Here is a 25,900-nt window from a genome sequence, read left to right on the forward strand (position 1 = left end):
ACATTTCTTGGAGCCTAAGGTACGTTTGCCGGATTTATTTTTTGGTGAACACCAGGAATTTTTTTCATTTAAAAATGCTTGCTTATTGTATTTTCGTTTGAGACCCAGGTCCTCTGGGGATGAATCCCAGTGCATAGGGTCATAATGTCACTTTTGCGCAAAGAGCCTCAGGAGTGGGCCTTTTCTTTGCAACCTAGTGATACATGCTTCAGATCAGTGGATAGTTTTTTTTCTGCTTTGGGGCTATTATATGATGATCCTGACCGTGTCTCATCAGCTGAGACTGAGTTGAGACATTTGAGACAGGGATCAGGTAATGTGGAAAAATATTGTACTCATTTCCGTCGGTGGTCTACTCAAATAGGGTGGAACGATTCTGCTCTGAAAAGTCTGTTTCTTGCTGGGCTCAATGAAAGGGTTAAAGACCTGCTAATTGCTTATCCTACACCTGAATATTTGCAACAGGCTATGCAATTAGCTATACGGGTGGATAGGAGACTGCGTGCAAGGGTTAATGAGAGCAAATCCTCTGCTATGTCAGTTTCTGGTCATGAGAATGTGTGCACTAACAGTGGAGAGCCGATGGAGATTGGAGCGATGGCACCTCGCTCTCAAGAAAAGGACCGCAGATTTTCTGAAGGCTTGTGTTTCTATTGCGGAAATTCTGGTCATTTCATTAAAAGCTGTGTGCTTCGTATGAAGAAAGAAAAAAAAATGGTCAGTCATGCCCGTATTGCCTGTTTAAATTCCAAGGGTGTATTTTTAGCTGCTTCCACGATTTCTCAGGAAAAATTAATGGAATTTCGGGTGTTTGTCGATTGTGGGTCTACTCTGAATGTAATTGATGGGGGATTCTTGGAAAGACTCAATTTAAAACCCGAACCTTTATCATCCCCCATTGCTGTGGTTTCTGTGGATGGCTCCCCTTTGAAGAATGTTACTCTCAAGGTCTGTGAATTTCCTCTCACTATAAATGGTGTTCACCATGAGAAATTGGATTTGGTAGTTTTGAATAACTTGCCTTCTCCGGTGGTGTTGGGATTGCCCTGGTTAAAATTGCACAATCCTGTACTGGATTGGTCTACCAATGAAATTAAATCCTGGAGCCATAAATGTTATGACAAGTGTTGTAACGGGCGTATTGCAGCTGTGGATAGGGGGGAATTGCCTGTTCCTATTCAGGATTTTTGGAGAGTTTTTTCTGAGGAGGAGTCGCAGGTTTTGCCTCCCCATAGAGACTATGATTGTACTATTGAATTTGTCCCTGGAGCGACTCTTCCTAAAAGTCGTTTATTTAACCTTACTATTCCTGAGAGGAAGGCTTTGGAGGAATACATACAGACAAGTTTGGCCGCCGGTCACATTAGGCCTTCTAAGTCTCCTGTGGCTGTTGGATTTTTTTTTGTAAAAAAAAAGGACGGCGGTTTACGTCCCTGTCTGGATTTTCGTGAGATTAACAAAATTACTGTACGCAATCCTTACCCACTGCCATTGATTCCTGATCTGTTTAACCAGTTAGTGGGGGCCAAGTGGTTCTCTAAAATTGACCTTCGGGGGGCATACAATCTGTTGCGCATGAAGGAGGGTGATGAATGGAAGACTGCTTTTAACACTCCTGTGGGTCATTTTGAGAATCTGGTGATGCCTTTTGGTCTCACCAATGCTCCAGCATTTTTTCAGAATCTTATTAATGATATCCTTAGACCTTTAATCGGCAAAAATGTGGTTGTGTATTTGGATGACATTTTGATTTATTCGCCGGATCTGGAGTCTCATTGGCGGAGCGTACGTGAAGTATTATGTAATGCACACGCCCGGGCTGAGCGGCGTGTGCGTGTGATTGTAGTGATTCCACTGGACCGTGCCGGAGAGTGAATGCCTGGAGGGGCGTAACTAGGTATTCACCCGATCCGACCAGGGTCGCACGACGGCATACGACGCCAGTGCACCAAGGAGGAACCGAGCAGAGGGACCAGGTGCTACTCCAGGACAGACCCCGGACACGGCTGTTGACCCACACAGGGGAATACAGGAACAGACTGGTTAGGCTGGCGCACAGACTGGTGGGTATAGGCAGGCACGACTGGTATGCAGGCAGGCGGGTATGCAGGCAGGGGGGTACAGGCAAGCACAGCTAGAGTGCAGACAGGGAGGCACTAGCAGGTAGGAACACAGGCGGGATAGGACCCAGTACACACTGGGACTCAGGAACAATACAGGCAGAGGGGTACAGGCAAGCACAGCTAGAGTGCAGACAGGGAGGCACTAGCAGGTAGGGACACTGGCGGGATAGGACCCAGTACACACTGGGACTCAGGAACAGAACCACAGATGTGGCGGACAAACACAGCAGAGTGAGGCCGCCCAGAGAGGTGAGCGAGAACAGGGCAGGACAAGACCGCCTGGAGCGGTGAGCATGAGTAGAGCAGGACAAGGCCGCCAGGAGCGGTGAGCAAAGGGTCAGAGCTGAGCGAGACTGCCGGAGCAGTGAGCAAGAGTAAAGCAGGACGAGGCCGCCTGGAGCGGTGAGCAAGAGTGGAGCAAGACTGCCGGAGCAGTGAGCAAAAGGATAAGAGCGGAGCGAGACTGCCGGAGCAGTGAGCAAAAGGGTCAGAGCGGAGCAAGGCTGCCGGAGCAGCGAGCAAAGGAGTCAGAGCAGGGTAGAACCGCCGGAGCGGTGAGCAAAGGAGTCAGAGCAGGCAAGAACTGCCAGAGCGGTGAGCAAAGGAGTCAGAGCAGGCTAGAACCACCGGAGTAGTGGGCAAAGGAGTCAGAGCAGGCTAGAACCGCCGGAGCGGTGAGCAAGGCAGAGCAGGGGGGACAGGGCTCTGTTCACACGGAACAGACAGGAAGAGAAAGGCAGAGCCAGATACCCACAGGGTACTTGCAGTGAAGTAGCGAGTGGACCACAAACTCACAAACGGGAGTACAGAGACAACAAGCAGGAGTTAGGTACGAGTTCAGACTCTGCAGAAAAAGGAAGGGAACGGACATCGGACATAGAGGCAAAACAGGTAAAGGATAGGAGAGAGTTCAGACTGGAACTGAGTGTACGGAGGAGACTGACACTGCAGAGGGATACAGGAGCGGGTCTGGGAATACAGCCCCCAGAGAGGCGGGACGAACAGGCAAGGAGCGTGTTCAGACAGGACAGACAAGATACAGGAGCGGGTCTAGGTAATCGGCCCCTAGAAGGCGGGAGGAACAGGCTAGGAGCGTGTTCAGACAGGACAGACAAGATACAGGAGCGGGTCTAGGTAATCGGCCCCTAGAAGGCGGGAGGAACAGGCTAGGAGCGTGTTCAGACAGGCCTGGAAATACAGCCTCCAGGAAAGGCAGACAAGAGAACACAGAACGGGACCTGGCACCTTCAGAGTGCAAGCACACACTGAATGAAACACTATGCTCAGGCAGGGATAGATGGGAGCAGCTGAGCTATATACCAGGTGACAGACAGCAATAGGCTGAGGACGCACAAGGGGTGTGACCCACAGCAGGTACAAAAAGCAGGAAGTGATCGGGCGCCGCCCTTAAGCAGCAGAAACAGACACAAACAGACAGCATGGAGGTAAGCCAGAGAGACATTCTGGACTGGAGATCAAGTGCGCGCTCTTGCACAGTGGGAGATGGACCACCATGCAAGGACGCCGCCAGGTATGTTACAGTACCCCCCCTTACGCCCCCTCTTCTTCAGGACTGCCAGAATCTTCCGCAGGGAATTCGAGGACCAGTCATTCACTTCAAGGAGATCACTTCCACTGTCCACAGGAAAAACTGATCTCATCTGGTTAGCTAGGATGCTACCTCCTATCCAGCCATCCTCAGCAACAGACGAAACGGGTGGAGTACCAGAAACAGCACACAAGGAAGTCTCTCTCCACATATTTTCAGGTGGCACCCCAGAGGGTACAGGAGACAACTGGAAGTCCTTCACCGGGTTGGAGGGGGACAGAGACTTGGGGGTAATCTCTGCTTCGAGGTACATCTTGTCAAGCTCACAGGAAGAAATAGATGGGTTATCAGGTACATAATGAGGAAAAGTCACTGTCTCTTTGTTATCTGGTGGTACCCCGGAGATTTCAGGAAACAACTGGAGGTCCTCCGCCGGGTCAGAAGAGTGCAGAGGCTCAGAGAAAACATCTGCTTCAGAGTACACTAGGTCGGACTCACTGGAGGAAGCAGGCGAGGTATCGGGTACCGAGTATAGGAAAGTCTCTGTCCATTCACCACCAGGTGGCACCCCAAAGGGTTCTGGAGACAACTGGAGGTCCTCCGCCTGGTCGGAGGGGTGTAGAGACTCGGGAGTAACCTCTGCTTCGGAGTACACTAGGTTGGACTCACTGGACGAAGCGAGTGAGGTATCAGGTACAGAGTATAGGAGGGTCTCTGTCCTTCCGCTACCAGGTAGCACCCCGAAGGGTTCTGGAGACAACTGGAGGTCCTCCGCCTGGTCGGAGGGGTGTAGAGACTCGGGGGTAACTACCACTTTGGGGTACCCATTGTCAGGCTCACAGGACGAAGCGGACAAAGTATCGAGTACCGGGTGTAGAGAAGTCTCTCTCCATTTGTCATCGAGTGGTATCCCGGAGGATTCAAGAGGCAACAGGGGGTCCTCCGCCAGGTAGTAGAGGTGCACAGACTCTGAGGTAACCACAGCTTTGGAGCATCCTTGGACATGCACACCGGTTAAAGTGGGTGAAGCATCTGATGCCGGGTGCAGGAAGTTCTCCTGTGTGGAGTCTGGATGGGCAGAAGTCTCTTCGGGCAGGAGAACCGGTGCACTACCCACGCACATTACCCGTTGGGGCTTCTCCGGGATACAGGGAGATGAAGCTTCAGTAGGGACTTCAAGGTTGGGGTCAGGAGGTCTCAGGGAGGACAGACCCTGGCGTGACGGCTTGCCTCTACGTCTAGCACGTCTGGACTGCCTCTTGAGGTTGGGAGAAGTATTCCGGAAAGCGTAATCACCCTGTGAGGATTCTGGGTGGGCAGTAGTCTCATTGGGCTGGAGGACTATTGCGCTACCCACACACATTACCCATCGGGGTTGCTCCGGGATATTGGGAAGTGAAGCTTCAGCAGGAGCCTCCGGGTTAGGATCATCAAAGACCATTAGAAAGGCCACCAGGAAGGCCATTAGGTCCAGGAGGATCGGATCCTGTGTTTCATATAGGGGGTTGATCCATTCCAAGGCATCACCCGCCAGGTAAGACATAATGAATGCCACCTTAACCTGATCGGTGGGAAAATATAGAGGGTAGAACTTGAAGTGTAGCATGCATTGCTCCACAAATGCACGACTTTGTCTTGGATCCCCATAGTAACGTAGCGGATCCGCAGGAACGAGAGCAGATAGATCCATCTGGACGGGTGCGTAATTCGCCTGGAACTCAGCCAAGAAAAAAATTTTTTTATTTATTTATTTTAATGCATGTATTCGCTGGAAAACTTCTCAGAGAGCGAAGGCCGTGGGGCTCAACGGGAACCATGGCCTGAGCATGCTGTAATGCACACGCCCGGGCTGAGCGGCGTGTGCGTGTGATTGTAGTGATTCCACTGGACCGTGCCGGAGAGTGAATGCCTGGAGGGGCGTAACTAGGTATTCACCCGATCCGACCAGGGTCGCACGACGGCTTACGACGCCAGTGCACCAAGGAGGAACCGAGCAGAGGGACCAGGTGCTACTCCAGGACAGACCCCGGACACGGCTGTTGACCCACAAAGGGGAATACAGGAACAGACTGGTTAGGCTGGCGCACAGACTGGTGGGTATAGGCAGGCACGACTGGTATGCAGGCAGGCGGGTATGCAGGCAGGGGGGTACAGGCAAGCACAGCTAGAGTGCAGACAGGGAGGCACTAGCAGGTAGGAACACAGGCGGGATAGGACCCAGTACACACTGGGACTCCGGAACAATACAGGCAGAGGGGTACAGGCAAGCACAGCTAGAGTGCAGACAGGGAGGCACTAGCAGGTAGGGACACTGGCGGGATAGGACCCAGTACACACTGGGACTCAGGAACAGAACCACAGATGTGGCGGACAAACACAGCAGAGTGAGGCCGCCCAGAGAGGTGAGCGAGAACAGGGCAGGACAAGGCCGCCAGGAGCGGTGAGCAAAGGGTCAGAGCTGAGCGAGACTGCCGGAGCAGTCAGCAAGAGTAAAGCAGGACGAGGCCGCCTGGAGCGGTGAGCAAGAGTGGAGCAAGACTGCCGGAGCAGTGAGCAAAAGGATAAGAGCGGAGCGAGACTGCCGGAGCAGTGAGCAAAAGGGTCAGAGTGGAGCAAGGCTGCCGGAGCAGCGAGCAAAGGAGTCAGAGCAGGCTAGAACCGCCGGAGCGGTGAGCAAAGGAGTCAGAGCAGGCAAGAACTGCCGGAGCGGTGAGCAAAGGAGTCAGAGCAGGCTAGAACCACCGGAGTAGTGGGCAAAGGAGTCAGAGCAGGCTTGAACCGCCGGAGCGGTGAGCAAGGCAGAGCAGGGGGGACAGGGCTCTGTTCACACGGAACAGACAGGAAGAGAAAGGCAGAGCCAGATACCCACAGGGTACTTGCAGTGAAGTAGCGAGTGGACCACAAACTCACAAACGGGAGTACAGAGACAACAAGCAGGAGTTAGGTACGAGTTCAGCCTCTGCAGAAAAAGGAAGGGAACGGACATCGGACATAGAGGCAAAACAGTTAAAGGATAGGAGAGAGTTCAGACTGGAACTGAGTGTACGGAGGAGACTGACACTGCAGAGGGATACAGGAGCGGGTCTGGGAATACGGCCCCCAGAGAGGCGGGACGAACAGGCAAGGAGCGTGTTCAGACAGGACAGACAAAATACAGGAGCGGGTCTAGGTAATCGGCCCCTAAAAGGCGGGAGGAACAGGCTAGGAGCGTGTTCAGACAGGACAGACAAGATACAGGAGCGGGTCTAGGTAATCGGCCCCTAGAAGGCGGGAGGAACAGGCTAGGAGCGTGTTCAGACAGGCCTGGAAATACAGCCTCCAGGAAAGGCAGACAAGAGAACACAGAACGGGACCTGGCACCTTCAGAGTGCAAGCACACACTGAATGAAACACTATGCTCAGGCAGGGATAGATGGGAGCAGCTGAGCTATATACCAGGTGACAGACAGCAATAGGCTGAGGACGCACAAGGGGTGTGACCCACAGCAGGTACAAAAAGCAGGAAGTGATCGGGCGCCGCCCTTAAGCAGCAGAAACAGACACAAACAGACAGCATGGAGGTAAGCCAGAGAGACATTCTGGACTGGAGATCAAGTGCGCGCTCTTGCACAGTGGGAGATGGACCACCATGCAAGGACGCCGCCAGGTATGTTACATATTACAGTTATTAATTGACAATTCGCTTTTTGCTAAGCTGGAGAAATGTGAGTTCGCTGTACAGAGAATTAGTTTTTTGGGCTACATTATCTCCAGCGAAGGTTTTGAGATGGACCCGGTTAAAGTTCAAGCTGTGCAGGAATGGCCTAGACCTATTGGTTTGAAATCGACACAGAGGTTTTTGGGTTTCGCCAATTATTACAGAAAATTCATAAAATTTTTTTCTATTATTGTCAAACCTCTGACCGATCTCACCAGGAAAGGTGCTGATGCGGTTCAGTGGACTTCTGAGGCCATTGAAGCTTTTGTGTATCTCAAGGAGAGGTTCACCTCTGCTCCCATCCTTATGCAGCCTGATGTGACTAAGCCGTTTTTGGTTGAGGTTGATGCTTCCTCTGTGGGGGTTGGCGCAGTATTGTCTCAGGATAACGGGGATGGAGTACATCCCTGTGCCTTTTTTTCAAAAAATTTTTCGGAGACTGAACTGAATTACGATATTGGTAATCGGGAATTATTGGCTATTAAACTCGCATTTGAACACTGGCGCCACCTCTTGGAAGGTGCTGAATTTCCCGTTCAGGTTTTTACGGATCATAAAAATCTGATATATCTTGATGCTGCCAAGCGCCTGAATGCCTGTCAGGCTAGGTGGGCACTGTTTTTCTCGCGGTTTAATTTTTCCGTTACTTACATCCCAGGTACTAAGAATGTTAAGGCGGATGCCTTGTCTCGCAGTTTTTCTCCCATAGTCGGTGCTGAGAAAGAGGAGAACATTTTACAAGAAGGTGTTGTGATAGCTGCTTTGGACTCCGTTTTGGAAGATGAGATTCTTAAAGCACAGGAGAATGCCCCATCTAACACTCCCCATGGGAGGTTGTTTGTGCCTGGGACCTTTAGGAGAGATTTGTTTGTTGAGTGTCACGAATCTCGGTTGGCAGGTCATCCCGGAATCTCTGAGACCAAGAGACTGGTGGGTCGCAGTTTTTGGTGGCCTGGATGGCAGAAGGAAGTCATTAAGTGGGTGCGTCAATGTACTATATGTGCTAGATCTAAGTCCTCACATACTCCTGCTGCGGGGTTACTTTGTCCTTTGGAGGTTCCCAGTGCTCCTTGGACACATTTGGCTATGGACTTTATAACTGACCTTCCCCCCTCTGAGGGTTTTACTGTCATCTGGGTGGTCGTGGACCGTTTTAGCAAGATGTGTCACTTGGTTCCCTTCGTCAAACTGCCCTGCGCTAAAACTCTCGCTAAGGCCTTTGTCAAGGAAATTGTCAGACTTCATGGCGTTCCTACTGACATTGTTTCTGATAGGGGACCTCAGTTCGTGGCTCGTTTTTGGCGCGCCTTTTGTGACAGGTTGGGAGTTCATTTGTCGTTCTCATCCGGATATCATCCTGAATCTAATGGCCAGACAGAAAGGAAAAACCAGGATGTTGAGCAGTTCTTGCGTTGTTTTGTGGCAGACAATCAAGAGGGGTGGTCTGAGTTTCTGCCACTTGCTGAATTTGCTCTGAACAATCATACATCTTCTTCTGCTGGTTGTTCGCCTTTTTTTTGTTGTTCTGGGAGACATCCGTCGTTTGGGTCGTTCTCCAAGTTGGTTTCTGCCGTGCCTGAGGAGGAGAATTTTTCCGGTGATTTGGAGAGAGTTTGGACGGATGTGCGTGGTAATCTTCAGGAGGCTAACAGAAAATCTAAAGACTACTTTGATAGGAAACGACAGGAGGTTTTGTTCGCTGTTGGTGACATGGTTTGGTTGTCCTCTAGGAATCTGCGGTTGAGGATTCCTTCTAAGAAATTGGGTCCCAAGTTTGTAGGGCCCTTTAAGGTGCTTCAGGTTGTCAACCAATCTGCTGTTAGGTTGGAGGTTCCTACCTCCTGGAGAATTAATCCGGTGTTTCATGTCTCTCTGTTGAAAAAAGCTGTCGTGTCGGATTGTGACGCCTCTGCCTCTGTTCCTCCGGTGGTGGAGGACGGGGAATATGAAATTTCTCGCATCCTTAATTCTAGACGGTATAGAGGTAGTTTGCAGTATCTCGTGGCCTGGAAAGGTTTCGGACCCGAGGATAACTCTTGGGTGAGGTCGGATGATGTTTCCGCATCCAGACTTATCAGAGCGTTTCACAGGAGATTTCCTGATAAGCCTGGTCCTAGTGGATCCGGAGGATCCTCTTAGAAGGGGGGGTACTGTTAGAACCTTGCTATTAGGTTTTTTCTATTGCTGGTCACATGACCTTGTTGGCCTATTTAGTCCTTCTCCGCCCTTCTGGCTTTGCTGGACTTCATTGTATTACTACTCTTTTGCTAGCCTGTGCTCTGTATCTAACTCTGTTAGTTTGCTTGGTCTACGGACCTCTAAGTTCTTTATATTTTGTTTGTTTTTCTGTCTGCTACTATTTCTGTTAGGAGGTGTCCCTTTTCCTCCCAGTCCCTAGTACTTGTAGGGATTCCTTCCCCACATCTATAGGTCTCCGTACAGACAAGCTTAGGACTTTAGCAGGTCTGATCGCAGGATCAGGTCCCCTGTTACATCGTAGGGATAAAGCTGAGTTCTATCGTAGGGACAGATCTCCTCTCTTTCCTTAGCTCTGGTAGCAGAACATAACAATACCAATTTGGAGAAAGACCCAAACGACGGATGTCTCCCAGTACAACAAAAAAAGGAGAACACCCAGCAGAAGAGGATGTATGGTTGTTAAGAGCAAATTCAGCAAGTGGCAGAAACTCAGACCACCCCTCTTGATTGTCAGCCACAAAACATCGCAAAAACTGTTCAACATCCTGGTTCTTTCTTTCTGTCTGTCCATTAGACTCAGGATGATATCCAGAAGAAAACGACAAATGGACTCCCAACCTGTCACAAAAAGCACGGCAAAAACGAGCCACAAACTGAGGTCCCCTATCAGAAACAATGTCGGTAGGAACGCCATGGAGTCTGACAATTTCCTTAACAAATGCCTTAGCGAGTGTCTTAGCGCAGGGCAGTTTGATGAAAGGAACCAAGTGACACATCTTGCTAAAACGGTCCACGACCACCCAGATGACAGTGAAACCCTCAGAGGCAGGAAGGGCAGTAATAAAATCCATAGCAAGATGCGTCTAAGGTGCACTAGGAACCTCCAGAGGGCAAATTATTTAATACCATCAAATCCAAATTCTCTTTGTGAATACCATTAATGGTGAGGGAAATTCAAAAACCTTGTGAGTAATACATTTCAAAGGAGAGCCATCAACAGCAACCACAGAAATAGGAGATGACAAAAGTTTGGATTCTAATTTTTCCAAAAATCCCTTATCAATCACATTGAGTGTAGAACCACAATCCACAAATACCCGAAATTCAATCAATTCCTCCTGGACTGAGGTGCTTCCAGAAAGAAATACCCCCTTTGAATTTAAACAGGCAATGCGGACGAAACTGACCTTTTTTTTTCTTTGTTCAAACGAAGCTCACAGTTCTTAATAAAGTGGTCAGATTTTCCACAATAAAAACACAATCCTTTAGCAAATCAGCGGTCTTTTTCCTTTGAGCGGGGTGACATCGCCCCAATCTCCATCGGTTCTCCGCCGTCCGCGTAGACCCTCTGAAGACTGGAAACAGCAATAGCAATAGATTTCTCTTCATTAACCCTAGCACGCAGTCTCCTGTCCACACGTATAGCTAATTGCATCGCCTCCTGTAAGTTTCCAGGTGTTGGAAAGGCAATCAGCAGATCCTTAACCCTTTCACCTAGCCCAGCAAGAAATAGACATTTCAATGCTGAATCGTTCCATTCCACCTCAGTGCCCCAAATCTGTGCATAGTCCAGAGGGAGACCCAGCCTTTGCACGTACGTGGACAGGAGAGGTCGAATGGGACAGTTTAGGAACACTCAGAGGGTCCTGATCGAAGTGTCTGAATATACTGGGTGCGCTGAGCCCTCGTCTCTGGTGACCGCAGTAATCCGTGAGGAGCAGGGAGAAGCCTTGCTGCTGCTTACAATAACGTGAGTAAAAGACCTGGAAGACTACCCCTAAGGCCTCCGGACTCTTTATTCTGCACTGCACCGCACCACACGGCACCAGAGTAATCCTATAACTACTCCTTCCATCCTCCAACTCCCCTGCCCTGAGGCCCTGCTCCGCCTGTGGGGAGTCATAACATCTCAAGCTGCCATAACATCCAGCCTCAGAGGACTGCTAGCAACGCTGGTGGCTCATCACCAGACACCGCAGGTGGCTTAGACTCAATTCCACCACTCGTCCTCACCAACATCGATAGCCCATTACTTTTTAAATGTGACGGCCCTGGGCACTGAACGGGTCCAGGCCACAGCTACATCCCCTCGTCATCTGACCCGGCTCCGAGTACCCCCCCCATCTTCCCAGGGCAGGGCTGCGAGCGTCACACCAGCGCTTCTCAGTGTCTGCGGCATGGCAAGCTGGATGGCTGCTTTCGGCTGCGATCCAGCCTGTCATGTGAATGTAGCAGAGCTGGAGCCGTCGTGGGAACCATGGAAAGGTAAGGATGATGTTGGTTTATTATTTTACTTTTATTGCAGAAGACATTGGCTTCAGCTGGAATGAGCGTGATGGTAAGTATGGTTTTATTTAGAACAATAAAGAATTGTGTGTTTATTTCAATTAAAGGACTTTATTCTGGGTGTTTGTGGGTTTTTTTAACTTTGAATATGGGGTTAGTAATGGGGGTGTCTTATAGACGCCTCTCCATTACTAACCTGGGCTTGATGTCAGCTGGCATTATAAGTTGACATCAACCCCAGTCCTATTACCCCACTGCCACTGCTACAGGGCAGTGGGAAGAGAGAGGCTAAGTGCCAGAATTGGCGCATCCTATAGATGCGCCATTTCTTGGGCGGCTGACGGCTGGTGTTTCTAGCCTGGGAGGGGGCCAATATTCATGGCACCCTTTCTGGGCTATTAATATCAGCCCCCAGCTGTCTGCCTAGCCTTTGCTAGCTATTAAAATAGGGGGAACCCCACATCATTTTTTTTGGGTCCCCCATTTTAATAGCTAGTAAAGGCTAGGTATTCAGCTGGGGGCTGATATTAGTAGCCTGGGAAGCTCCATGGGTATTACCCCCTTCCCAGGCTTCAAACATCTGCCCCAGCCGTCTGCTTAACCTCCGCTAGATACTAAAATTACGGGGAACCCCACGCCAATTTTTTTTTTTAATAAATCCTTTATTTTAACACTAAATGACAAGTACAGTAATCAACACTGTCACTGTACTTATTATATATGTGACTGACATGTTTCTATGTATCTAATCTATGTGTGATGCTCTATTCTTTCTATTCTAAATTGTCAGGCACAGATGCTGAATTGCCACCGGCTTTTTTAAAGAGACAGGTGCATGAAAACACTTTTATTTTTTTTTAATAAATCCTTTAACACTAAATGACAAGTACAGTAACCAACACTGTCACTGTACTTCTTATATATGTGACTGACATGTTTCTATCTATCTAATCTATGTGTGATGCTCTATTCTTTCTGTTCTAAATTGTCGGGTACCGGTGTATGCCGCTGCTGAATTGCCGGCTTTTCATGTTTCACTGTGAGCACTGATCCCATCGATTTAGGCAACCACTTTAATGCCACAACCACCATGGCTGTGGCATTACAGTGAGTGGCAGACAATCCCTGCATGATTGGTGCTCTAAATAGCGCCAGACATGCAGGACGCGCTTTTGGTGCATGAACAGTTATTGAACATAACCTCGAACAGCCGAATTTTTTGCAAATCGTTCGCGTTCGTCGAACGACTCGAACACCGCCCAAAACAGCTCGAATTTGAGATTGGCGAACAGTTCTAGTCGAACACCGCTCATCTCTAGTCCCTACTAGTGCACCAAAATCGTAACTGGATTTTTTCACAGTAATGCTGGTAATCAATGTTAATACACAGTTTGAGGCTACAGCGGGGCGGGCGGAGGGGCATGGGATGGATCTCTGCAGAAATAATGAAGATCTCCATTTTTTTTTCTCTTTCCCGCATTTACAGTGGGGAGGTGCAGTCTGTCAGCCTATCAGCAGCGCACACACGGAGTGCTTTTTTTCACACAAGCAAGGGCATGTGTCATTGGCTGTGTATGTCACATGTCCTTGCCCTATAAGACCCAGCCATTTTCCCCGTCGCCACCATTTTCTCACTGCTGCAGCTGAGTGTTAGACGGCACCGCTGCTGCTGTGTGCGCGCTATACAGTATAACTGTGTGAATTGCAAGCGAAATGTATCTGAAATAGACAGATAGCTTGGGAGTAGGGACTAGTTCTAATTGAAGCCCTTTTGAGGGCTAGGTTACAGCATTTCCTATGACTTTTAGCAGGTAGGTCTGTGCTCTTAAATAGACAGATACAGTAGGTTGGGAGTAGTGACTAGTTGTAATTGCAGCCTTTCTGAGGGCTAAGTTACATCAGTTCCTATTACTTTTTGCGAGGCAGGTCTGTTTTAGTGCTGTGCAAGTGTTTCTCAAAGCATTTGGCTAAATCTAGCTAAGCAAATCCTTTTGGGCCTCTTGCAGTGTGTGTTAGTCAGTGGAGTAGCCTATCTGTGTTGCAAGGTACACCACCTGTGTATGTAATACAATTTTTTTACTGCACCTAGCCAAGTAAAACTTTTTGGGCATATTAGCAGTGTGTGGTACTTATTCTATTAGGCCATCTATACTAAGCTCCACCAGCTTTCAAATTACTAATAATTTTTAGCTGCATCTTGCCTGTAAAATAATTTTGGGCATAGTAGCAGTGTGTGGTACTCATTCTATTAGGCCATGTATACTAAGCTCCACCAGCTTTCAAATTACTAATAATTTTTAGCTGCATCTTGCCTGTAAAATAATTTTGGGCATATTAGCAGTGTGTGGTACTCATTCTATTAGGCCATCTATACTAAGCTCCACCAGCTTTCAAATTGCTAATAATTTTTAGCTGCATCTTGCCTGGAAAATAAGTTTGGGCCTGTAGCAGTGTGTGGTACTCATTCTATTAGGCCATCTATACTAAGCTCCGCCAGCTTTCAAATTACTAATAATTTTTAGCTGCATCTTGCCTGGAAAATAATTTTGGGCATATTAGCAGTGTGTGGTACTCATTCTATTAGGCCATCTATACTAAGCTCCACCAGCTTTCAAATTACTAATAATTTCTAGCTGCATCTTGCCTGGAAAATAATTTTGAGCATATTAGCAGTGTGTGGTACTCATTCTATTAGGCCATCTATACCAAGCTCCACCAGCTTTGAAATTAATAATAATTTTTAGCTGTATCTAGCCCGGAAAATAATTTTGGGCATAGTAGCAGTGTGTGGCACTCATTGTATTAGGCCATCTATACCAAGCTCCACCAGCTTTGAAATTAATAATAATGTTTAGCTGCCTGTAGCCCGGAAAATAATTTTGGGCATAGTAGCAGTGTGTGGTACTCATTCTATTAGGCCATCTATACCAAGCTCCACCAGCTTTGAAATTAATAATAATTTTTAGCTGCATCTAGCCCGGAAAATAATTTTTCTTCCCAATAGTGGTAGCAATAGAAATATGGGGCGCGTGCCTGGCTAACAAAAATATACGCTTCATAACAAAAAACACCAGCCTAGCGCACTGCATTAATAAGGTGGCATCATCGTCTCTCCCAGTGCTAGGCCTACTACGCCGGCTAGCATTCCTGTGCCTAAAACACAATGTATGGGTCCGCGCTAGCCACGATGCTGAGGGGTCTAACGCTGCTGCTAACACTTTATCACAATTCAATTGGCAGATTTTCACAGAGCTCCTCCCCAACTCCCACCCATTGGGCAACAGTTGCTCACCCTCCCTATGGGATCTAGTGGCGAATAGTTGATGCCATTAATCAGAGCGTCAGTTGCCCCGTCGACATGGCAAGCATTACGGTAAGGCATGGGAAGAGTGGACACGACTAGTAGCAGGCAGACGGGTTGACCAATGTGAACAAGCCAGATTACAAATCACCATAGAATTTCTCCACCAGCTAATGATGAGGGGCATATCAGGGGCGTCAGCGCAGCGGTGGCTGACCGGAGTAGAATTTCACTTCCAACTACTGAATTGTGACAAAGAGATTCATCATCAGACAATCCATAAAAGGGTGGAAAAGGGGTCAGCCAAGTCAGGAGTGTAGACGTCCCGTCCCGTGTCACTAAAACTGATTTCTCACATCATATCCCTAACACCATTAACATGACACTCACAATTTGAAGCAACACTACTGTCTACTGCATTTGCGATCGCCTTCTTCGGGGCGCTATACATAAGCGAATTAGTCCCTCAATCCAAAATTACCACCAGTGGAGGCTTTTTACACCAGGACGTAGTCATAGCCAATAATGCAATACGTCTACGCATACGCAAATCGAAAACGGTTCCAGCGGGCAGGGGCACTTGGGTACTTCTACAACCCACAAACGGTACACTGAGTCGGGTAACAATAGTAAAAACATATATAACCATCAGATCACAAAGTAATTTCTTCCTATCACACATTGATGGAACGCCATTATCAAGATACCAGTTCCAAGCTATATTTAATAAATGCCTAACATCGGCAAGGAACCACCCCAAAGATTACGGGACAAACTCATTCCGCATAGGCGCGGCCACGGAAGCAGCAAGAGCAGCACTGTCAGAAACGGAAGTTCAGAGGATAGGGAGATGGCGATCCACGTGTTTGGCGAGATACATAAGACCGGACTTGTTATCCTAACGTGGTTTGTTTCTTTTACAGGTGATGCTAAGCCAACAGTGTGGGTGATAGGTCACTCGTATATATATTGGGCAGAAAAAAGGGCGAAAGTCCGCCCAGGCGGGAGGAAATTAGAGTTTCATAACACATATTTCAACTTGAGAGGTATTAGAGGCCTGCTATGGCCACAGGTACTAATGGAGGTAATCAAGGTAGGGAGAGAGGCAAGAGGTCCGCTCATCTTAGTTATACAGGCCGGGGAAAACGACCTAGGTCATCACAGGAGCGCATAACTAATGGCAATAATGAAACTAGACACTGAGCGCTTCAGAGAATTTTTCACAAAACTAACTATAGTATGGTCAGAGATTGTGCCGATAGCGGTATGGCAAGGTGCGTGAGACATCACGGCCATCGAACGGACAAGGCGGGTAATAAATATTCGGATAGCAAAATTTAGAAGAGACAGAGGCGGTGTAGTGATACAACACCGACAACTGGAAGGAGATAAAGCAGGCCTCATACGGCCTGACGGTGTTCACTTAATGGATATTGGACTGGACATATTCCTGTCAGGACTCCAGGATTGAGTGGAACAAGCGTTAAGAGTGATGGATGGGGGTCAGAGTCCTGCATACGAGTACGCAGGATCCTCCGTGGCCTGGAAATAGAAAGGACATGTTGGAGAGTTACACTTGTTGGCCAACTTGCCGGTGTGGAGACCCAGGGCATGCTGCAACAAAATGAATTATTTTAGAAATAAAATGCCTTTCTAATGGAATGAGTAATAAAGAGTTAATAAAGCTGTGACCGATCCTCACCCATCCAGTTGTAAGAGTTAAATTATTGTATTGTCAAGGAAAGGGGGGCGGTAGGGGGGCTGAGCGTCTGGGTTTGGTTGGGGGTCCCCACAGTCTGCCTAGGCTAGATGCAGTTAAAAATTCTTATTAGATACACAGGCGGTGCAGCTTGCTTCACAGCTGGGCTACTACGTCCAAAGTATTGCCTGGGCTAAATGCAGTTAAAAATTCTTATTAGATACACAGGCGGTGCAGCTTGCTTCACAGCTGGGCTACTATGCCCAAAGTATTGCCTAGGCTAGATGCAGTTAAAAATTCTACGCTGACTAGCAGACACTGAAACTTTGAAGCAGACCTCTGACTAAATAGCTCTTCAGACTCAACCATCTGTGTTACCCCAAGCCATAGTGTGTGTAGTTTCTTACGGTTAAAAGGGGGGGGGGTCAACCCAACCCACCTGGAATTGACGATGCCAACGTCACGTAAAACACAGCAAGGGGACTCCAAAAAGAGTCTCCATTTTTTCCAAAAATTGTGGCACAGACACCACTTAAGTGGCATCAATTGCCCCAGAGTTGCTTAAAACGGCTGGTGAGGTGATTTTACCAAATCCTCAAGCTTTTAGTCTCCCCAGGATGACACAGGGTAGAAAAGTCCTTGCGGATCCATGATTTGTTCATCTTTATGAACGTGAGTCGGTCTACATTCTCAGTGGATAGCCGCGTGCGCTTATCTGTCAGCACACCACCAGCAGCGCTGAACACACTTTCAGAGAGAACGCTGGCTGCAGGGCATGACAAGATCTCCAAGGCGTGAGTGGCGAGCTCCGGACATTTTTCCAGATTGGAATCCCAAAATGAGCAAGGGTCCAGTGACACAGTCATGGCTTCGATGTTCACTTGGAGATACTCCTGTACTATCCTCTCTAGGCGTTGACTATGTGTCAGACTTCTTGTCTCCTGTGGCCTTGCAAAGGATGGTCTAAAAAAGTGGTGAAACGATTCCACAAAATTGCTGTTACCAGCAGATACTGTGTTACTGTTACGGTTTGAGTAATGAAGACTCGACAGTCCCACGGTTGGTAAGTTAGAACTGTGAGATTCATTACGTGCACCACTGGTGTTTTGTGGAAAACCACATGTAAGATTCTGCAACAGCCTCTGCTGATACTCCTGCATGCGTGAATCCCTTTCTATGGCAGGAATTATTTCGGAAAATTTACTTTTGTACCGGGGATTTAAGAGTGTGGCAACCCAGTAGTCGGGATTACTTCGAATTCTGACAATCCGAGGGTCATGTTGCAGGTAGTGCAGCAAGAAGGCACTCATGTGTCTTGCGCATCCAGGAGGACCAAGTCCTTGTTGTGTTGGTAGCGACCTCGCACAACAGAAATGTGATCAAGGTGTCCCTCATCTGATAAGTCTTCCATGCCCATCGCCAGTTCGTCCTCCACTTCTTCCTCGGCTCCTGAACCTTCCTCAACAGTTTGGCTGCTACCATGCGCCCTGGTTAATCCCTCTCCCCCACCCTCCCATGCCTGCCGCCTTGGTGCTGCCGACCGTCTGGACCTTGGAGATGTTATCCCTTCCGCATACGACTCCTCCTCTACTTCCTCCACCTCCTCTTGTCCCACCACTTGACTCTGAATTCTGTTTAACATGTGCTGTTTAACATGTGCTCCAGCATGTAAATCACCGGAATAGTCATGCTGATAATGGCATCGTCAGCACTAAACATCTTCGTCGCCATTTCAAAACTGTGCAGAAGGGTGTGTGGCGCCCCTGAGGGTTCAGTCGCCACAGAGGTACTGCATCTCACCCAGAGGTGTGGTATCTCACCCTCAGGTAAGGAAGGAGTATGGCTCGGGACCTTAACACCTTCATCCAACACATACCCGCAGTGGGGGTAGGGCGAGATTGCTCCTAAGGGAGAGCACAGTCCCAGGTCCCTAGTAGAGATGAGCGTTGTTCTACTCGAACTGTTCGCCAATCTCAAATTCGAGCTGTTTTGGGCGGTGTTCGAGCCGGTCGGCGAACACGAACAATTTGAGAAAAATTCGGCTGTTCGAGGTTATGTTCGATAACTGTTCGTGCACCAAAATCATAACTGGATTTTTTCTCAGTAATGATGAAAATTAATGTTAATACGCAGTTTGAGTGTACAGCGGGGCGGGGGGGAGGGGCAGGGGATGGATCTCTGCAGGAACAATGAAGATCTCCATTTTTTATTCTCTTTCCCGCATTTGCAGTGGGGAGGTGCAATCTGTCAGCCTATCAGCAGCGCACACACGGAGCGAAGTGCTTTTTTTCACACAAGCAAGGGCATGTGTGATTGGCAGTGTATGTCACATGTCCTTGCCCTATAAGACCAAGCCATTTTCCCCGTCGCCACCATTTTCTCACTGCTGCAGCTGCGTGTTAGACGGCACCGCTGTTGCTGTGTGCGCTATACCTTGTTAATTTCAAGCCAATTTTCGCACAAATATACAGATAGCTTGGGAGTAGGGAATAGTTGTGATTGCAGTCCTTTTAAGGACTAGGTTACAGCATTTCCTACGACTTTTATCAGGCAGGTCTGTGCTCTTAAATAGATAGATTGTGGGAGTAAAGACTAATTGTAATTGGAGTCCTTTTCAGGACTAGGTTACATCAGTTCCTATCAGTTTTTGCCAGGCAGGTCTGTGCCAGTGCTGTGCAAGTTTTTTTCACAGCATTTGGCTGAATCTAGCAAAGCTAATCCTTTTTGGCCTATTGCAGAGTGTGTTAGTCAGTGGAGTAGCCTATCTGTGTTGCAAGATATACCACCTGTGTATAGAATACCAATTTTTTTACTGCACCTAGTGAAGTAAAATCTTTTGGGCATAGCATCATTCTATTAGTCCATCTATACTGACCTCCATCAGGTTGCAAACTGAATATAATTTTTTTCTGCATCTAGCTCTGAAAAAATATTTGGGCTTCTAGCAGTGTGTGGGACTTGGTCTATTAGTCCATCTATACTGACCTCCATCAGGTTGCAAATTAAAAATAATTTTTTTCTTCATTTAGCTCTGAAAAAATATTTGGGCTTCTAGCAGTGTGTGGGACTTGTTCTATTAGTCCTTCTATACTGACCTCCAGCAGGTTGCAAATTGAATATAATTTTTTTCTGCATCTAGCTCTGAAAAAATATTTGGGCTTCTAGCGGTGTGTGGGACTTGGTCTATTAGTCCATCTATACTGACCTCCATCAGGTTGCAAATTAAAAATAATTTTTTTCTGCATCTAGCTCTGAAAAAATATTTGGGCTTCTAGCAGTGTGTGGGACTTGGTCTATTAGTCCATCTATACTGACCTCCATCAGGTTGCAAATTAAAAATAATTTTTTTCTTCATTTATCTCTGAAAAAATATTTGGGCTTCTAGCAGCGTGTGGGACTTGTTCTATTAGTCCATCTATACTGACCTCCATCAGGTTGCAAATTAAAAATAATTTTTTTCTGCATCTAGCTCTGAAAAAATATTTGGGCTTCTAGCAGTGTGTGGGACTTGGTCTATTAGTCCATCTATACTGACCTCCATCAGGTTGCAAATTAAAAATAATTTTTTTCTGCATCTAGCTCTGAAAAAATATTTGGGCTTCTAGCAGTGTGTGGGACTTGGTCTATTAGTCCATCTATACTGACCTCCATCAGGTTGCAAATTAAAAATAATTTTTTTCTGCATCTAGCTCTGAAAAAATATTTGGGCTTCTAGCGGTGTGTGGGACTTGGTCTATTAGTCCATCTATACTGACCTCCATCAGGTTGCAAATTAAAAATAATTTTTTTTTGCATCTAGCTCTGAAAAAATATTTGGGCTCCTAGCAGTGTGTGGGACTTGGTCTATTAGTCCATCTATACTGACCTCCATCAGGTTGCAAATTGAATAAAAAAATTTTCTGCATCTAGCTCTGAAAAAATATTTGGGCTTCTAGCGGTGTGTGGGACTTGGTCTATTAGTCCATCTATACTGACCTCCATCAGGTTGCAAATTAAAAATAATTTTTTTCTGCATCTAGCTCTAAAAAAATATTTGGGCTTCTAGCAGTGTGTGGGACTTGGTCTATTAGTCCATCTATACTGACCTCCATCAGGTTGCAAATTAAAAATAATTTTTTTCTTCATTTATCTCTGAAAAAATATTTGGGCTTCTAGCAGCGTGTGGGACTTGTTCTATTAGTCCATCTATACTGACCTCCATCAGGTTGCAAATTAAAAATAATTTTTTTCTGCATCTAGCTCTGAAAAAATATTTGGGCTTCTAGCAGTGTGTGGGACTTGGTCTATTAGTCCATCTATACTGACCTCCATCAGGTTGCAAATTAAAAATAATTTTTTTCTGCATCTAGCTCTGAAAAAATATTTGGGCTTCTAGCAGTGTGTGGGACTTGGTCTATTAGTCCATCTATACTGACCTCCATCAGGTTGCAAATTAAAAATAATTTTTTTCTGCATCTAGCTCTGAAAAAATATTTGGGCTTCTAGCGGTGTGTGGGACTTGGTCTATTAGTCCATCTATACTGACCTCCATCAGGTTGCAAATTAAAAATAATTTTTTTCTGCATCTAACCCAGCCAATAGTTTTGGCCTAATACCACAGTTTGGCCACTCAGCTCTGCTCGGTTACCATCCATTGTTTTTTTGTGCAAACAACTCCAGAGTTGTGAATTAGTTAACCACCAAAATGAGTGGAAAAAGGCCTGCTGCTGGTGGAAAGGGGAATAGGCGTGTTGGGAAGGGGAAAAAAGGTTGTGTCCGTGGGGTAGGTGCAGAAGAAAGACCATCTTCCAGCCAAACTAAAATGTCTACTTCTTTTAGCGGACAATGTGATAAGATCCCTTTCTTACGGCCACGCCAATCGCTACAAATTCCAGATGAGGCACAAAAACAGCAGGTGCTTCAACGGATATCAAGTGCTCCTTTAAGTGGGCTCTCCTCCACATCAACTTCAACATCACAAATACTCCAGTCCTCAAAGGTGTCACCCAAATCGCACTTGCTTCCTCACAGCTCCCAAATCTCCAGCTGCCCGTCTGAGTATGAGGTAGAACAGATGGTTGAGTCTGCAGAGCTGTTTACTCATACTATAGCCTGGGAATCAGAGGTCGACTCCAGCGCTTCTGTGAATCCAGACGAGGAAATGATCTGCACTGATGCCCAGAATCTTTATGAGTCGGATCCAGGACCAGACGCAGAAGGTTCTGACCATAATGTAGACCCTCATTCCCAAACTGTAACTCCTGTTGGTGGAGACAATGAGGAAGACGATGATAAGACTCAAATACCTGATTGGAGCGACAACTTTAGTTTTTTGTCAGGGCAGGAACAGGCTGGCTCTGAGGACGACGGGTGTGATAACGCACAGGGTGATGATGATGAGGTCGGAGATCCCACTTACTGTCAACCCACAGTCAGCCAAGAGATGAGGTCAGCAGAGGAGGTGGAGGAAGATGCTAGTGACGACGAGGTCAGGTTGCGCCTTCCTGGACAGAGACGTAGTACTGGAAGCACGTCAACAACTGCATCCTCAAACACAACTCTGCCTCTCACCACAAGTCGTGGTGGCTCTTCAGGTCGCATGGGTGCTAAGCCTTGCATAGCCTGGGCATTTTTTCAGATCGATAAAGATGACCCAACTCGTGTTATCTGTAACATTTGTCAGCAAAAGCTAAGTAGAGGCCAAAAAATACATAGTTTGAGTACTTCATGCATGAACCGGCACATGGACATGAAGCATAAGTTGCAGTGGGAAGCTCAGTGTGCTACAATGCGGTCTAGCCGGCCGGGCCAACCACCGTCTGCCATATCTTGTGCATCCACGGCCTCTTCATCCTCTGTGACTGGGGGGACAGCAGTCACACCTGTTTTGGGGCGCAGACCTGCCACCTCTTTACCCGCAACAGCCAGCGTGATTGGCAGGTCATCATTTTCTTTGGAGGTGGTAACACCAGCTGGTCTTGAGCGCTGTCCGACATCGATAGCACCACCTTTGGATCAAGGCAACCTAACATGTCCGCCTGCATCTTCCTCACAGACCGGCAGTTTGCCGGGGACACCCTTATCAACCCCGTCTAAGCACAATAGCCAGCCCTCGGTCCCTCAGATGTGGACAAGTAAAAGACCATTTCCTCCTAGCCATGAGAAAGCTAAGAGGTTGAATTTCACCATCTGCAAGCTCTTGGCTACAGAAATGCTGCCTTTCTGCCTGGTGGACATAGAGGATTTTCGAGACCTTATGTCCGTCGCAGTGCCCCAGTACCAGATGCCCAGTCGGCACTACTTCTCAAAGAAAGGTGTGCCTGCGCTCCACCAGCATGTCGCACACAACATCACCGCTTCTTTGAGAAACTCTGTGTGTGACAGGGTGCATTTCACCACAGACACTTGGACGAGTAGGCATGGACAGGGGCGTTACATGTCGCTGACTGGGCACTGGGTAACTATGGTGACAGCAGGACAAGGGGCTGCTGTCCAAGTCTTGCCGTCCCCACGAGTTGTGCGTCAATCCTCTTTATGTCATTTTTCCTCCACTGCTTCTGCCTCCTCAACCTCCTCTCGGTCTTCCACCTGCACCCAAAGCCTGTCTGGTCATGCCACAAGCTTTCTAACTGCGCAGAAGGGATCCTGCACACCTCCTTACTATGCTGGCAGTAGGGCTCAACGTCATCAGGCGGTTTTTACATTGAAATGTCTGGGAAATGTGAGTCACACAGCTGAGGAGTTGTGGTCAGCTCTGGAGAACCAATTTCATGAATGGTTGTCTCCACTGGACCTGAAACCAGGGAAGGCCGTGTGCGACAATGCTGCAAACCTGGGTGCGGCCCTTCGCCGGGGCAATGTCACACACGTGCCTTGTATGGCTCACGTGTTGAACCTGGTTGTCCAGCAATTTTTAGCCCACTATCCCAGACTAGATGGCCTTCTGCAGAGGGCACGGTCGCTGTGTGCTCACTTCCGCCGTTCGCATCCCGCAGCTCAGCGACTTACATCTCTACAGAAGTCGTTGGGCCTGCCACTTCACCGGCTAAAATGCGATGTGCCTACCCGGTGGAATTCAACTCTGCACATGTTGCAGCGACTGTGGCAGCACCGACAAGCCCTGGTGCAATACGTTCTGACGTATAGCCTGGGCCAACGAGATTCAGAGGTGGGGCAAATCACGCTGGAGGAGTGGTCTCAGATCAGGGACCTATGCACCCTTCTGCACAGTTTTGAAATGGCGACGAAGATGTTTAGTGCTGACGATGCCATTATCAGCATGACTATTCAGGTGATTTACATGCTGGAGCACATGTTAAACAGAATTCGGAGTCAGGTGGTGGCACAAGAGGAGGTGGAGGAAGTAGAGGAGGAGGAGTTGTATGCGGAAGGGCTAACATCTGCAAGGTCCAGACGGTCGGCAGCACCAAGGCGGCAGGCATGTGAGGGTGGGGGAGATGGTTTTACCAGGGCGCATGGTAGCAGCCAAACTAGTGAGGAAGGTGCAGGAGCCCAGGAAGAAGTGGAGGACGAACTGATGGAAGACTCATCAGATGAGGGAGACCTTGATCACATTTCTGTTGTGCGAGGTTGGGGGGAGAGGACAGAGGAAGGAAGCATGATTGTTACCTCGCCACTAACACAACAGGGACTTGGTGCTCCTGGATGCGCAACACACATGAGTGCCTTCTTGCTGCACTACCTGCAACATGACCCTCGAATTGTGAGAATTAGAAATAATCCTGACTACTGGGTTGCCACACTGTTAGATCCCCGGTACAAAAGTAAATTTGCAGAAATTATTCCTGCCATAGAAAGGGATGCACGCATGCAGGAGTATCAGCAGAGACTGTTGCAGAATCTTACATGTGCTTTTCCACAAAATACCAGTGGTGCACGTAGTGAATCTCACAGTTCCAACTTGCCAACCGTGGGACCGTCAAGTGTTCAGCACTCAAACCGTAACAGAACCACAGTATCTGCTGGTAACATCAATTTTGCGGAATCATTTCACCACTTTTTTAGCCCATCCTTTGCAAGGCCACAGGAGACAAGAAGTCTGACACATAGTCAACGCCTAGAGACGATGGTACAGGAGTATCTCCAAGTAAACATTGAAGCCACGACTGTGTCACTGGACCCTTGCTCTTTTTTGGCTTCCAATCTGGATAAATGGCCGGAGCTAGCCACTTACGCCTTGGAGATCTTGTCATGCCCCGCAGCCAGCGTTCTGTCTGAACGTGTGTTCAGCGCTGCTGGTGGTGTGCTGACAGATAAGCGCACGCGGCTCTCCACTGATAATGTAGACAGACTCACGTTCATAAAGATGAACAAATCATGGATCCGAAACGACTTTTCTACCCCTGTGTCATCCTGGGGAGAGTAAAAGCTTGATGATTGGTTAAAATCACCCTACCAACCGTTTTAAGCTTTCAAATTACTAATCATGTTTATCTGTATCTTGACTGGAAAATAATTTGGGCTTTGTAGCAGTGTGCAGCACTGATCCTATTAGGCCATCTATAATAAGCTTCACCAGATTTAAAATTAAAAATAATTTTTAGCTGCATCTAGCCCAGAAAATAATTTTGGGGCTCCGAGATGCGCAAGACACATAAGTGCCTTCTTGGTGCACTACCTGCAGCATGACCCTCATATTGTCAGAATTCGAAGTAATCATGACTACTGGGTTGCCACACTCTTAGATCCCCCAAACTTTTCGATCAACCTTTTCATTTTAATAAAGACCAAAAAAATGGTCATTTTTGAAATTATAAGCATTAGCAGGTTGTTAGAAACTGAAATCAAACAGTTTTCAACTCAAAACTTTATTCTAGGTGATGTTACATTTTCACATAGGACCCCTTGTTCGAAAGGAGCTTCTGAACTCTCTCGTTCATTGAATTTGTCAGGTTTTGGATGGTTTCTGCTTCAATTGTTTTGCATGAGGACAGAATACCCTCCCAGAGCTGTTGCTTAGATGTGAACTGCCTCCCGCCATCACAGACACTCCTTTTAATGATGCTCCAAAGGTTCTGAATGGGGTAGAGGTCAGGGGAGCATGGGG

This window comes from Phyllobates terribilis, unplaced genomic scaffold (assembly GCF_046119375.1).
Source record: "Phyllobates terribilis strain yellow unplaced genomic scaffold, ASM4611937v1 Scaffold_1__5_contigs__length_1240528914, whole genome shotgun sequence".
In the NCBI taxonomy this organism is placed as follows: Eukaryota; Metazoa; Chordata; class Amphibia; order Anura; family Dendrobatidae; genus Phyllobates; species Phyllobates terribilis.